We start from the raw sequence: 13,521 nt of genomic DNA, 5'->3' as shown, positions 1-13,521 counted from the left end.
CTCATTTCCCTGAGCCAGAATCTTTCAGGAAGCCTTCAGAACATGGCTCAGCTTCTTGAGTAATACCTTCCTTTACACTGCCACTGACATTTCCCACTTACTCCTTCAATAATGCCACTCAAGCAGACTGCTCTACCACCTGGGAACCTAAGTTAGAAACTACAATCTAACTTACATCTCTCCTGTTACTGTTTAAACCTTTGCTTTCCCCCTTTTTGTCCTCTTAAAAAAGAAAGACAACAATAAAAACAACAATACACAAAAAACTCAGTTAAAAAATGGGCGAAAGATTTAAATAGACATTTCTCCAAAGAAGAGAGAAAAATGGCCAATAAGCCCATGAAAAGATGTTCAACATCATTAGCCACCAGGGATATGCAAATCAAAACCACCAAGAGATATTACTTCACATCCATTAGAATGATATATATTAAAAAAAAAAAAAAACACAGACAATAACGAGTATTGGTGAGGAAGTTGAGAAATTGGAGCTATACTGGTTTGAAGCTGTAATGTACCCCAGAAAAGCCAGGTATTTTAATCCCATCTTGTGAGGATAGACCCACAGCTGGGTGGGACCTCTTGTTTAGGTTGTTTTCCATGAGTTGTGACCCCACCCATTCAAGGTGGGTCGTAATCCTTTCCTAGAGCCCTTTATGAGAGAACTCAGAGCTGACACACACACAGACATTTGAAGATGCAGAACGAAATGCCCCAGGAGATGCCAGAATGCGAGAGAGCCGCTTAAAACCACAAGCCAAGGCAGGAGGACAGTAGATGTCACCACGTGCCTTCCCATGTGACAGAGAAACTCTGGACGTGATCAGCCTTTCTTGAGTGAAGGTATCCTCTTGTTGATGCCTTAATTTGGACATTTTCATGGCCTTAGAACTGTAAATCTGTGACCAAATAAATAATCCCCTTTGTAAAAGCCAATCCATTTCTGGAATATTACATTCCAGCAGCATAAGCAAACTGAAACAGGAGCCCTTATACATTGCTAGTGGGTATATAAAATGGTATAATCACTGTGGAAAACAATATGGCAGGTCCTCAAAAATATAAACATAGAGTCACCATATGACTCAGCAATTTTACTCACACATACACACACACACACACACACACATATGTGAAAGTGAAAGTGAAGTGATGGGAAAACACATGTTCACACAAAAATTTGTACACAGATGCTCACAGGAATAGTACTCACAATAGCCAAAAGGTGGAAACAACTCAAGCGTCCCTCAACAGATGAACGGATAAACAAAGTGTCGTACATATGTGTAATGGAATATTATTCAGTCCTAAAAAGAAATAAAGTTCTCATATATGCTTCAGTATTGATGAGCCTGGAAATCATTAGGCTGAGTGAAATAACCCAGACACAAAAGGACAAATACTGTATAATTCCGTTCATAAGAAATAACTAGAATAGGCAAATTCATAGTAACCAAATGCAGATTAGAGGTAACAAGGTGGGTTGGGGAACAGGGGGTGAGGAGGTGCATAGTTATTGCTAAATGGACATAAGGTTTGGAAATAGATGGTGATAATTGCACAAGCTATTAATGCCACTTAACTGTATACTCAAAATTGGTTAAAATGGAAAATCTTATATATATTTTACAGGAATAAAATATTTTTTAAAAGAGACAATACAAGATCTAAAATAAGAAACTATGAGAAACAAAAGTTAAGGCAAAGAAAAAAACAAAGGTTAACTAGGAACACTCATGAGAAAATAATACAAAAGGAATGAAAACTATGACCAATATTTGGCATCAAATTCCTAAACTTAAGGAAGTCTTCACCCATACAAATACGAAACAAATGTGGAGATCCCAGGACTCAAGCAAAGAGGGCAAGACTACAGGAGCTGAAATATGTGTGGCAGTTCTCTGGGAAAAAAATTAAATTAAAAAGGAGGAGGAAATGATGAAAAGTGTTTTCCTTGGGAAAAAGAAATGGGACAAGGAATTCTAGAATGATTTAGTACTTGAAAGTATGTGAATGTTTAATATGATTTAAAATTAAATATTAAACAAGTAAACAGCTTTAAAAAAAAAAGGGGGGGCAGCGTAGTGAGGTATATCCTCCAGAGCAAATAGTAAATATACCCAGGAACTGTATGGAACAAATGCTGGAGGAACATTTGGACACACAGCATATACTAGTCTGGAATAGGTGGAACGGCTGAGACCCCACACAGAACTGTAAGTTCCCCAAGCTATGGAGGCTGGCGTCCCACCCCCACAGGCATAGCAGGCTGGTTGCTCGAGAGGAAAGGAAACAGACTTTACTAGTAGCAAGGGCTTAGCTCAACCAAGCTCCAATTGTGGAATTAATTATCAAATTCTAACTACTGAAAACAGGCCCCAAGCACAGTAAACCCAGGATAAGAACTAAAGGAACCAGGAGATTTTGCCATGCAGAGATTGGGCGGGGCTGATGGAAAACAAAACAAAAAAAAACCAGAGGCTTTTTGAGTTGGACAGCTTAAAATACTGGAAAAGGGCTAGACCACAAGAAGTGGGGGCACATGTAGCCTGGATTTACATAGAGCCACATACCAACTCAAGGTCTTGATTGGTGGACCTTGGGAGCAGGGGTCCGCTTTGAAAAGGCTTTTTAGCTTTTTTTTTTTTAATCTCAACATTAAAAAAAAAATCTCTTAACAGTGCATTACATAGAACTGCAAACACCCTTAGGCTCCAGCATTGGCCCAGGCAAGGGCAGAACTAAGGTATGTCTAAGAGACAAAGTAACTAGCCAAATGAAAGGGGTAATCCCCTATATGGTACATCTTTCCCCCCAAAAGAAAGGGGGGTGGTGGGCCCCAGCTCAAGAGGAGGTCCTCCTTCAGGGAATTCAGGCCCCAGGGGCTAGAAAATAGAAGCAATTAAAGCCTGCCTGCTACTGCAGCCTCTGTCTCAACCACACCCCCAGCAGGGAGAGTCTGCTGAAATTAAAGACACCACATCACTTTACACTGATGTGAAGCCAGGGGTGGACAAGAGCCACATGCTGGGCAGGACAGGAAAAGCACAGAGTCTAGAGGCTTCATAGGATAGTCTGACAACCTGCTGGGTCTCATACTCAGGGAAAACTGATGCTGGCTACTCTCTCCTCCTGAGACGTAGGCCTGTCTGGTCTGGAAAATCTGACTGTGGTCTATAAAATCTGAAGATACCCTCATCAAAAAAAAAAAAAAGGCTCCACATAGGCAGGACAAGAAACAAAAAACAAGAACTGAAAAATTCTGATCAGTTAAACAGAACCTATTCAGAAGGTCTAGAATAAGTTGAACTAATGTCAAAGAACAGATAGGGAATAAAGCTGTCCAGCAAGAAAAACTTAGGTTAAAAAAAAAAGCTATCCAGCAAGAAAATCCTAGGTAAAAAAAAGTGAAAAAAAATCTCCAGAATAAACTAATTAAGGAAATCAAATGCCTAGAGACCAGTAGAAAATAAGAAGTCATATTAGGAAAATTGAAGATATGGCCCAGTCAAAGGAACAAATGCATATTTCAAAGGAGATGCAGGAGTTGAAACAACCAATTCAGGATATTTGAACAGACATGCAACATCTCATCAAAAATCAAATCAATAAGGTGAGGAAGGATATAGAGAGGACACTGGGCAAGCATAAAGAAGAACTCAAAAGTTTGATAAATCAAATCGCAGAACTTATGGGAAGAAAGGCACAACAGAAGAGATTAAAAAAACAATTGGAGGCCACCAAATCTACGGTTAGACCCCTAACTCTATGGTCAACTGATCTTCAACAAGGCTCCCCAAATCCACTTGAACTGAGACAAAATAGTCTTTCCAATGAATGGGCATGGGAGAACTGGATATCAATACTCAAAAGAATGAAAGAGGACCCTTACCTTATACCCTATGCAAAAATTAACTCAAAGCAGATCAAACACGGAAATATAAGAACCAGTACATAATCCTAGAAGAAAATGTAAGGAAATATCTTTAAGACCTAGTAACAGTAAGTAGCTTCCTAAACTTTACACCCAAAGCACAAGCAACAAAAGAAAAAATAGATAAATGGGAACCCCTCAAAATCAAATGCTTCTATGCCTCAAAAGACTTTAGCAAAAAGGGGAAGAGGCAGCCAATTCAAAGGGAGAAAATATTTGGGAATCACATGTCGGATAAAAGTTTGATATCTTGTATACATAAAGAAATCATAAAACACAACAACAAAAGAACAAACAACCCAATTATAAAGTGGGCTAAAGATATGAATAGGTTATTTTTCTTTTCTAAATATTTTTATTGAGAAATCTTGGCAAACATACATTCCATCCATGGTGTACAATCAATTGCTCACAATATCATCACATAGTTGCGTAGTCATCATCATGATCATTTTTTAGAACATTTGCATCACTCCAGAAAAAGATATAAAAAGAAAAAAAAAATTCATACAATACACCATACACTTTACCCCTCCCTCTCACTGACCACTAGTATTTCCATCTACCCAATTTATTTTACCCTTTGTCCCCCCCACCACCATTATTTATTTTTTTACCCATCAGTCCATACCCTGGATAAAAGGAGCATCAGACACAATGTTTTCAAAATCACACAGTCACACTGTAAATGAATGAACCTTAAGGACTGTATGTTGAATGAAATGTTAGGAACAAAAAGACAAATATTATCATGCCTCAATCATACGGACTAACTGTAATAACCCAGTGCTCTGCTTTGCCAGCCACTGGCCTGGACTCCTGGGAGGGCATATCACTGCAGCTGAATGACTGTGTGTCATCCCCATCAGCCTCAGGAGAGACCAGACTTCAGGGCTCATCCTTAAGGAAAATGGGGGACAACACAGTGGTTAGATGTGAAGACATCTCAAGGTAGACAGTTCTGGATTCAAATCTCAGCTATGTCAGTCCCCGCTTGTCATAACATTGGACAATTTTACTTAACTTCTTTGAACCTCAGTTTCTTATCCATAAAATATGAAAAACAATACCTACATCGTCAATGGTTATGAGGATTAAATGAAATAATGCATACTATCTGACAATAAAGGAAGAACTCAGTATAATTATCCGAACTTTAGTAGCAGTTCTACTAATTTCTAGAAAGTTACTGTTAATATCTGGACCCCCTACATTGAGATATACTAAAAGCTGTTATGTTGAACCATATGAAATTGCTAATATTCATCCATTACAACCTACAACAACAATTCCATGATTCAACTTAATTCATACCAGTTGAGATCATGAGAAAAGATTTCTTCTCATCGCCAAGGACCCTAGAGTTAGTGATTTGGTTGTTTCTTCTGAACTGGCAGAGTGAGAGTGAAGAAAGCAGGAATTGCTTGTAGTGGAATAAATGAGCTGTGACTGGTGGGGGAGGACTCAAGGAGCCTGGTAAGAAAACAGTCAAGGAGTACTTCTTTCCTTGACCTCAGGCTACTACTTCCCATTCATTCATTCATTCAACATAATTACTGAACACTGGGAGCCAGGCACAGTTCAAACTGCCAGGGATGCAACAGTGAAACAGAAAAAAAAAATCCTGGCTGTTACATTATAACAGGAATCAGACAATAAATACAAAAATAGGTGTATGAACAGGAATGAAGTCATGATGCATGCAATATTGTGAATGAACCTGTGGGACATCTGTGACACAAAATAAATCACAAACAAAAGAGCAAATATTGTATGGTCAAATTGGAGCCTAGCACTTACAGCAGTTACATTTGGTCTGGAGCTGTAATTGTTATTTCTAGATTTTGAGAGGCTGTACTATATATGTCTAACCTTCTATTTCCCTGGAACTCAGGGAATGTGTACGATACCTAGGACTCAGCGTAGGAGTTCTACAGGTCTGAAAGTCAGCATTGCCACATACAACTATTAAAGAAACTGAAAAAGAGAGCAAGCCAGGCTTCAATGAGAAATAAGAATGAAGTAGATTGGGTTGGGCCGAAGGTAAATCAGAATACAGGGTGGAGCCTGTCTCTGTATAAGACCAAAGAAAGAGAGGTTTATTTTGTCCAAACCTAAATTCCCTGCAGCATATAGTCTAACTTAACCTGTGTGCCAGTTTGAAGTGATTATGTACTCCAGAAAAGCCATGTTCTTTAATCCTCATCCAGTACTACTGGGTAGGATCTTTTTTATTGTTTCATGGAAATGTGACCCACCCAATTGCGGGTGATAACCTCTGATTGGATGGTTTCCACGGAGATGTGTCTCCACCCTTACAAGGTAGACTGCTTACTGGGCCTTTTAAGAGAGAACCATATGTGTGAGTTTTTTTCTTTTTCTGGAGTGATGCAAACGTTAGAAAAAATGAATATACTACTCATTTTCACTATGGTCATGGTGATGACTATACTACTATGTGATGATATTGTGAGCCACTAATTGTACACCATACACAGACTGTTTATATGTAAACAATGTTCATGTTTGTATGTTGTTTTGGTTTGATAATACAAAATTAAAAAAAAGTTCTGAAAATATGAAAGTTGCAAAAATCCACAAATAAACTGATAAGAATAGAAATGTCCCTTTTAAGTTGGTGAACATTATGTTATGAAAATTGATCTCAATAAAGCTGTTTTTAAAAATGAAAAGGAAAGATCAAGGATCATTCTTTGATCTCTTGATATGGATTTATTAAATATAAACATGTTTCCAGTTACCTAAATAAATGAAAAAAAATTCTGTCAAAAAAATAAAAAAGAGAACCATTTTGGGAAGACCTTTAGAGCTATCAGAACTGATAGAGCCAACAGAATGGACATAGTCCCAGGGAAGCCATTGAAAAAGCCTGGAGAGAAAGCTAGCAGATGTCTCCATGTGCCTTACCAGCTGAGAGAGAAACCCTGAACATTATTGGTCTTCTTGAACCAAGGTATCTTTCCCTGATGCCTTACTTTGGATGTTTCTATAGCCTTGCTGTAATTTGGACATTTCCATGGCCTTAGAACTGTAAACTTAAACTTAATAAACTCCCCCCTTTAAAAGCCATTCTATTTCAGGTGTACTGCATTCCAGCAGCTTTTACAAACTAAAACCACCTGTCTGGATAGATCATTTAAACAACCCAAACACATGGAGCCCAGAATGGAACTGAGGGCTTGCAATTCTAGTTGGCTTAATGTAACACCCAGATACATCCCAGAGTATGTTGAGCAGACAATTAAAAAGGATTGGCAGCAGGCCATTGTGGCTCAATGGCAGAGTTTTCACCTGCCATGCTAGAGACCCGGGTTTGGTTCCCAGTGCCTGCCCATGTTTAAAAAAAAAAAGTATTGGCAAAGTCTCTTGAGGGATGGGAGAAAAAATATGGAATTATTAAACTTCACCACCAGAGAAACCCCTGATACTGCCTTAAACAATAAGAAGTCCAAGTCAATAGACTAAGTCCTTGATCTTTTTTTTTATTAATTAAAAAAAATTAACAAACAAAACATTTAGAAATCATTCCATTCTACATATATAATCAGTAATTCTTAATATCATCACATAGTTGCATATTCATCATTTCTTAGTACATTTGCATCAGTTTAGAAGAAGAAATAAAAAGACAACGGAAAAAGAAATAAAATGATAATAGAGAAAAAAAAAACTATATGTACCATACGCCTTACCCCTCGCTTTCATTTACCACTATTTCAAACTGAATTTATTTTAACATTTGTTTCCCCTATTATTTATTTTTATTCCATATGTTCTACTCTTCTGTTGATATAGTAGCTAAAAGAAGCATCAGACACAAGGTTTTCACATTCACAGAGTCTCATTGTGAAAGCTATATCATTGTTCAATCATCATCAAGAAACATGGCTACTGGAACACAGCACTACATTTTCAGGCAATTCCCTCCAGCCTCTCCACTACATCTTGAACAACAAGGTGATATCTACTTAATGCATAAGAATAACCTCCAGGATAACCTCTCGACTCTGCCTGGAATCTCTCAGCCATTGACACTTTGCTTCATTTTACTCTTCCCCCTTTTGGTCGAGAAGATTCTCTCAGTCTCTTGATGTTAATTCTCAGCTCATTCTAGGGTTTTTCTCAGTCCTTTGATGCTGAGTCTCAGCTCATTCCAGGATCTCTGTCCCACATTGCCAGGAAGGTCCACACCCCTGGGAGTCATGTCCCACGCAGAGAGGGGGAGGGTGGTGAGACTGCTCATCTATTGGCTGGAGAGAGAGGCCACATCTGAGCAACAAAAGAGGCTCTCTTGGGGGTGACTCTTAGGCCTAAATTTTAAGTAGACTTGACCTATCCTTTGTGGGGTTAAGTTTCATGTGAACAAACCCCAAGACTGGGGGCTCAGCCTATAGCTTTGGTTGTCCACACTGCTTGTGAGAATATCAAGAATTCAACTTGGGGAAGTTGAATTTCTCCCCACTCTCACCATTCCCCGAAGGGGGCTTGCAAATACTTTTCCAGTCACTGATCAAATCACTCTGGGATTCATCGGGAGATCACTCTGTACAAACCAACAAAATCTCATGTTAAGCCCTTGATCCTGAAGCTTGCTCTTGTGAAGTTTATTTATGTAGTGGAGAAGCTAAGCCTACCTATAGTTATGCCTAAGAGTTACTTCCAGAGGGCTTCTTTTGTTGCTCAGATGTGACCTTTCTCTCTCTAAGGCCAACTTTACAAATTAAATCATTACCCTCTCCCCTACATAGGACATGACATCCAGGGGTGAAAGTCTCTGGCAACATGGGATATGACTGCCAGGCATGAGCCTGGTCCTGGCACCCTGGGATTGACAATACCTTCCTGACGAAAAGGGGGAAAAGAATTGAAACAAATAATGCATCAATGGCTGAGAGAGTTCAAATAGAGTTGAGAGGCTACTCTGAAGGTTACTCTTACGCAAGCTTCAGCTAGATACTGCTATTTATTATGGTTTGTCAAACCTCAAACAAAACCATTCCTGACAACCCTAAAGAACACCTAGGGCTTTATTTGAGATTCTACAAAGGAGCCATGCACTATGAGTACTTCCCAGAGACCCACAACCTCCAGATGGCTTCTTAGGCCAGATAACTTCTACGAAAGAGGCCAGCTTCTTCAAAACATCAAATACTTCCATCCCCCATCCAATATTATCAAAGTCCTTTCTAAATGAAAAAGTTAAAACAGGCATAGCCCAAATACCCTAAAGATTGGGAGAAAGATCAAAGGAGAAGGTGGAGTTATAACAGAGAAGATAATCATACTCATTAACGAATGAATCATTATATTGATATTTCTTTTGTTCTCCTGTGTCTTGGAGCAGCTAGAAGGAAAAACCTAAAATTGTGGAACTGTAGCCCAAACCAAATTGTGAAATCTGTTCTACAACTAACTGTTCTGGTGTGCATTGAAATTTATTGCTTTTTTGTATATATGCTATTTTTCACAATAAAAAGTAAATTAAAAAAAGGCAAAAAAAACTTTACCAAAAAACAAGGTGTATGTCAAGATGTAGTAAGTATAGTACTATGAGAAAAATAAAACAAGGTAAAGGTATAGAGAGTATCAGAAGAGAGAGACTCTGTTAAAGGGTCAGGAAAACCTCTTTGGGGAAAAGGTGACATGTGAGCAAGGGCCAAAGGGAAGTGAGGGATCAGATCACATGGCTTCTGAGGGAAAAGTACTCTAGAAAGAAGGTTCAAAAAGTGTGAAGTTTTTAAGTCAGGAATATTCTTTACAGGTTCAAGAAGCAGCAAGGAGGCCAGTATGGCTGGGGCAGAGTCAGGGTGGGGGCTAATGGGCAATGATTGGAAGGAAATAAAACTGGAAAAGCAGCTGGGGGCCAGGTAATGGAGAGCCTTATTACACAGTAGGGACTATGGATTTTATCCTGAGTTGGGAAATTACCATAAGGTTCTAAGCAGAGATGAAAGCTAATCTGATAAGGTTTTAAAGATCTCTCTGGCTGCTGTCTGGAAAAGAATGCCTGGCAGAAGGGGACCAAGAAGGGAAGTAGGCAAAAGGCTTTTGCATTAGTCAAGGTGAGAAATAATGTTAGCTTCACTACAGTGGTGTACAGTGGTAAAAGTGAGAAATGGTAGATTCTGGATATATTTTTTGTTTTTTTTTAAAACTTTTTTATGAATTAAAAAAATTAACAAACAAAACATTAAGATATCATTCCATTCTACATATACAATCAGTAATTCTTAATATCATCACATAGTTGCATATTCATCATTTCTTAGAACATTTGCATCGATTTAGAAAAAGAAATAAAAAGACAACAGAAAAAGACATAAAACGATAATAGAGAAAAAAAAGATTATACATACCATACCCCTTACCCCTCGCTTTCATTTACCACTAGAATTTCAAACTAAATTTAATATTTGTTCCCCCTATTATTTATTTTTATTCCATATGTTCTACTCTTCTGCTGATATAGTAGATAACAGTAGCATCAGACACAAGGTTTTCACATTCACAGAATCTCATTGTGAAAGCTATATCATTGTTCAATCATCATTAAGAAACACGGCTACTGGAACACAGCTCTACATTTTCAGGCAGTTCCCTCCAGGCTCTCCACTACATCTTGAACAACAAGGTGATATCTACTTAATGCATAAGAATAACCTCCAGGATAACCTCTAGACTCTGCCTGGAATCTCTCAGCCATTGACATTTAGTCTCATTTCACTCTTCCCTCTTTGGTCGAGAAGGTTCTCTCAGTCCCTTGATGTTAATTCTCAGCTCATTCTAGGGTTTTTCTCAGTCCCTTGATGCTGAGTCTCAGCTCATTCCAGGATCTCTGTCCCACGTTGCCAGGAAGGTCCACACCCCTGGGAGTCATGTCCCATGCAGAGAGGGGGAGGGTGGTGAGACTGCTAGTCATGTTGGCTAGAGAGAGAGGCCACATCTGAGCAACAAAAGAGGCTCTCTTGGGGGTGACTCTTAGGCCTAAATTTTAAGTAGACTTGACCTATCCTTTGTGGGGTTAAGTTTCATGTGAACAAACCCCAAGACTGGGGGCTCAGCCTATAGCTTTGGTTGTCCACATTGCTTGTGAGAATATCAAGAATTCAACTTGGGGAAGTTGAATTTCTCACCGCTCTCACCATTCCCTGAACGGGGCTTGCAAATACTTTTCCAGTCACTGATCAAATCACTCTGGGATTCATTGGGGCATCACTCTGGACAAACCAACAAAATCTCATGTCCTACCTGAGATTCCAAATACTTATGACATTCAATCAAACTATCTACATGAGTTATATTAGGAAATGCTCTAGTCAAAATATAAATTTGGTAACAAACATTTTTTGCTTTAGTCTCACACATAAGGTGACATTTTAAAGTATTAATTATCATCTATTTTCAGCACCCTGCAACAATGACATTCCTTTGTTCTTCCTCATGCAAAAACATTTTTAAAATTTGTACATTATACATTACACTATTATTATACACTCTAGGCATTCCTAGATTGTACCATCTCGATCTTTAACATCTTTCTTTCTGATTTCATTTATGTCCCCAGCCCTCCTCCCTCTATCATTCTCACATGCAGCTTCATTCAGTGTTTTAACATAACTACATTACAGTTAGGTAGTATTGTGCTGTCCATTTCTGAGTTTTTGTATCCAGTCTTGTTGCACAGTCTGTATCGCTTCAGCTCCAATTACCCAATATCTTACCCTATTTCTATCTCCTGATGGTCTCTGTTACCAACGACATATTCCATGTTTATTCACTGATGTCAGTTCATATCATTGAGACCATACAGTATTTGTCCTTTAGTTTTTGGCTAGTCTCACTCAGCATAATGTTCTCAAGGTCCATCCATGTTGTTACATACTTCAAAAGTTTATTCTGTCTTAAAGCTGCATAATATTCCATCGTATGTATATACCACAGTTTCTTCAGCCACTCGTCTGTTGATGGACATTTTGGCTGTTTTCACCTCTTTGCAATTATAAATAATGCTGCTATAAATATTGGGGTGCAAGTGTCCATTTGTGTCTTTGCCGTTAAGTCCTCTGAGTAGATACCTAGCAATGGTATTGCTGGATCATATGGCAATTCTATATTTAGCTTTTTAAGGAACCACCAAACTGCCTTCCACAGTGGTTGCACCATTTGACATTCCCACCAACAGTGAATAAGTGTGCCTCTTTCTCCACATCCTCTCCAGCACTTGTCATTTTCTGTTTTGTTGATAATGGCCATTCTGGTGGGTTTGAGGTGATATCTCATTATCTCATTGTGGTTTTGATTTGTATTTCTCTAATGGCCAGGGATGTTGAGCATCTCTTCATGTGCCTTTTGGCCACTTGTATTTCCTCTTCTGAGAAGTGTCTGTTCAAGTCTTTTTCCCATTTTGTAATTGGATTGGCTGTCTTTTTGTTGTTGAGTTGAACAATCTCTTTATAAATTCTGGATACTAGACCTTTATCTGATATGTTGTTTCCAAATATTATTTCCCACTGTGTAGGCTGTCTTTTTACTTACTCGATGACGTTCTTTGATGCACGAAAGTGTTTAATTTTGAGGAGCTCCCATTTATTTATTTCTTTCTTCAGTGCTCTTGCTTTAGGTGTAAGATCCATAAAACCTCCTCCAATTATAAGATTTATAAGATATCTCCCTACATTTTCCTCTAACTGTTTTATGGTCTTAGACCTAATGTTTAGATCTTTGATCCATTTTGAGTTAACTTTTGCATAGGGTGTGAAATGCGCGCCCTCTTTCATTCTTTTGCATATGGATATCCAGTTCTCTAGGCACCATTTATTGAAGAGACTGTTCTGTCCCAGATGAGTTGGTTTGACTGCCTTATCAAAGATCAAATGTCCATAGATGAGAGGGTCTATATCTGAACACTCTATTCGATTCCATTGGTCAATATATCTATCTTTATGCTAGTACCATGCTGTTTTGACCACTGTGGCTTCATAATATGCCTTAAAGTAGGCAGTGTGAGACCTCCAGCTTCGTTTATTTTCCTCAAAATACTTTTAGCAATTCGGGGCACCCTGCCCTTCCAGATAAATATGCTTATTGGTTTTTCTATTTCTGAAAAATAAGTTGTTGGGATTTTGATTGGTATTGCACTGAATCTGTAAATCAGTTTAGGTAGAATTGACATCTTAACTATATTTAGTCTTCCAATCCATGAACATGGTATGCCCTTCCATCTATTTAGGTCTTCTGTGATTTCTTTTAACAGTTTCTTGTAGTTTTCTTTGTATAGGTCTTTTGTCTCTTTAAATTTATTCCTAAGTATGTTATTCTTTTAGTTGCAATTGTAAATGGAATTCGTTTCTTGATTTCCCCCTCAGACTGTTCATTACTAGTGTATAGAAACACTACAGATTTTTGAACGTTGATCTTGTAACCTGCCACTTTGCTGTACTTGTTTATTAGCTCTAGTAATTTTGCTGTGGATTTTTCAGGGTTTTCGACATATAGTATCATATCATCTGCAAACAGTGATAGTTTTACTTCTTCCTTTCCAATTTTGATGCCTTGTATTTCTTTTT

The 13,521-nt window shown here is 38.3% G+C and overlaps 1 protein-coding gene across 4 annotated transcripts in view; it reads right to left on the bottom strand.

Moving 5' to 3' along the window:
- SGSM3 (small G protein signaling modulator 3) overlaps positions 1 to 13,521 on the bottom strand; it is a 67,229-nt gene that overhangs the window by 10,952 nt on the left and 42,756 nt on the right. The window lies entirely within an intron of this gene.

Source organism: Tamandua tetradactyla, chromosome 7, assembly GCF_023851605.1.
Source record: "Tamandua tetradactyla isolate mTamTet1 chromosome 7, mTamTet1.pri, whole genome shotgun sequence".
NCBI classification, from domain to species: domain Eukaryota; kingdom Metazoa; phylum Chordata; class Mammalia; order Pilosa; family Myrmecophagidae; genus Tamandua; species Tamandua tetradactyla.
The sequence above is the reverse complement of the archived record's forward strand: the minus strand, read 5'-3'. Positions and strand labels throughout refer to the sequence as shown.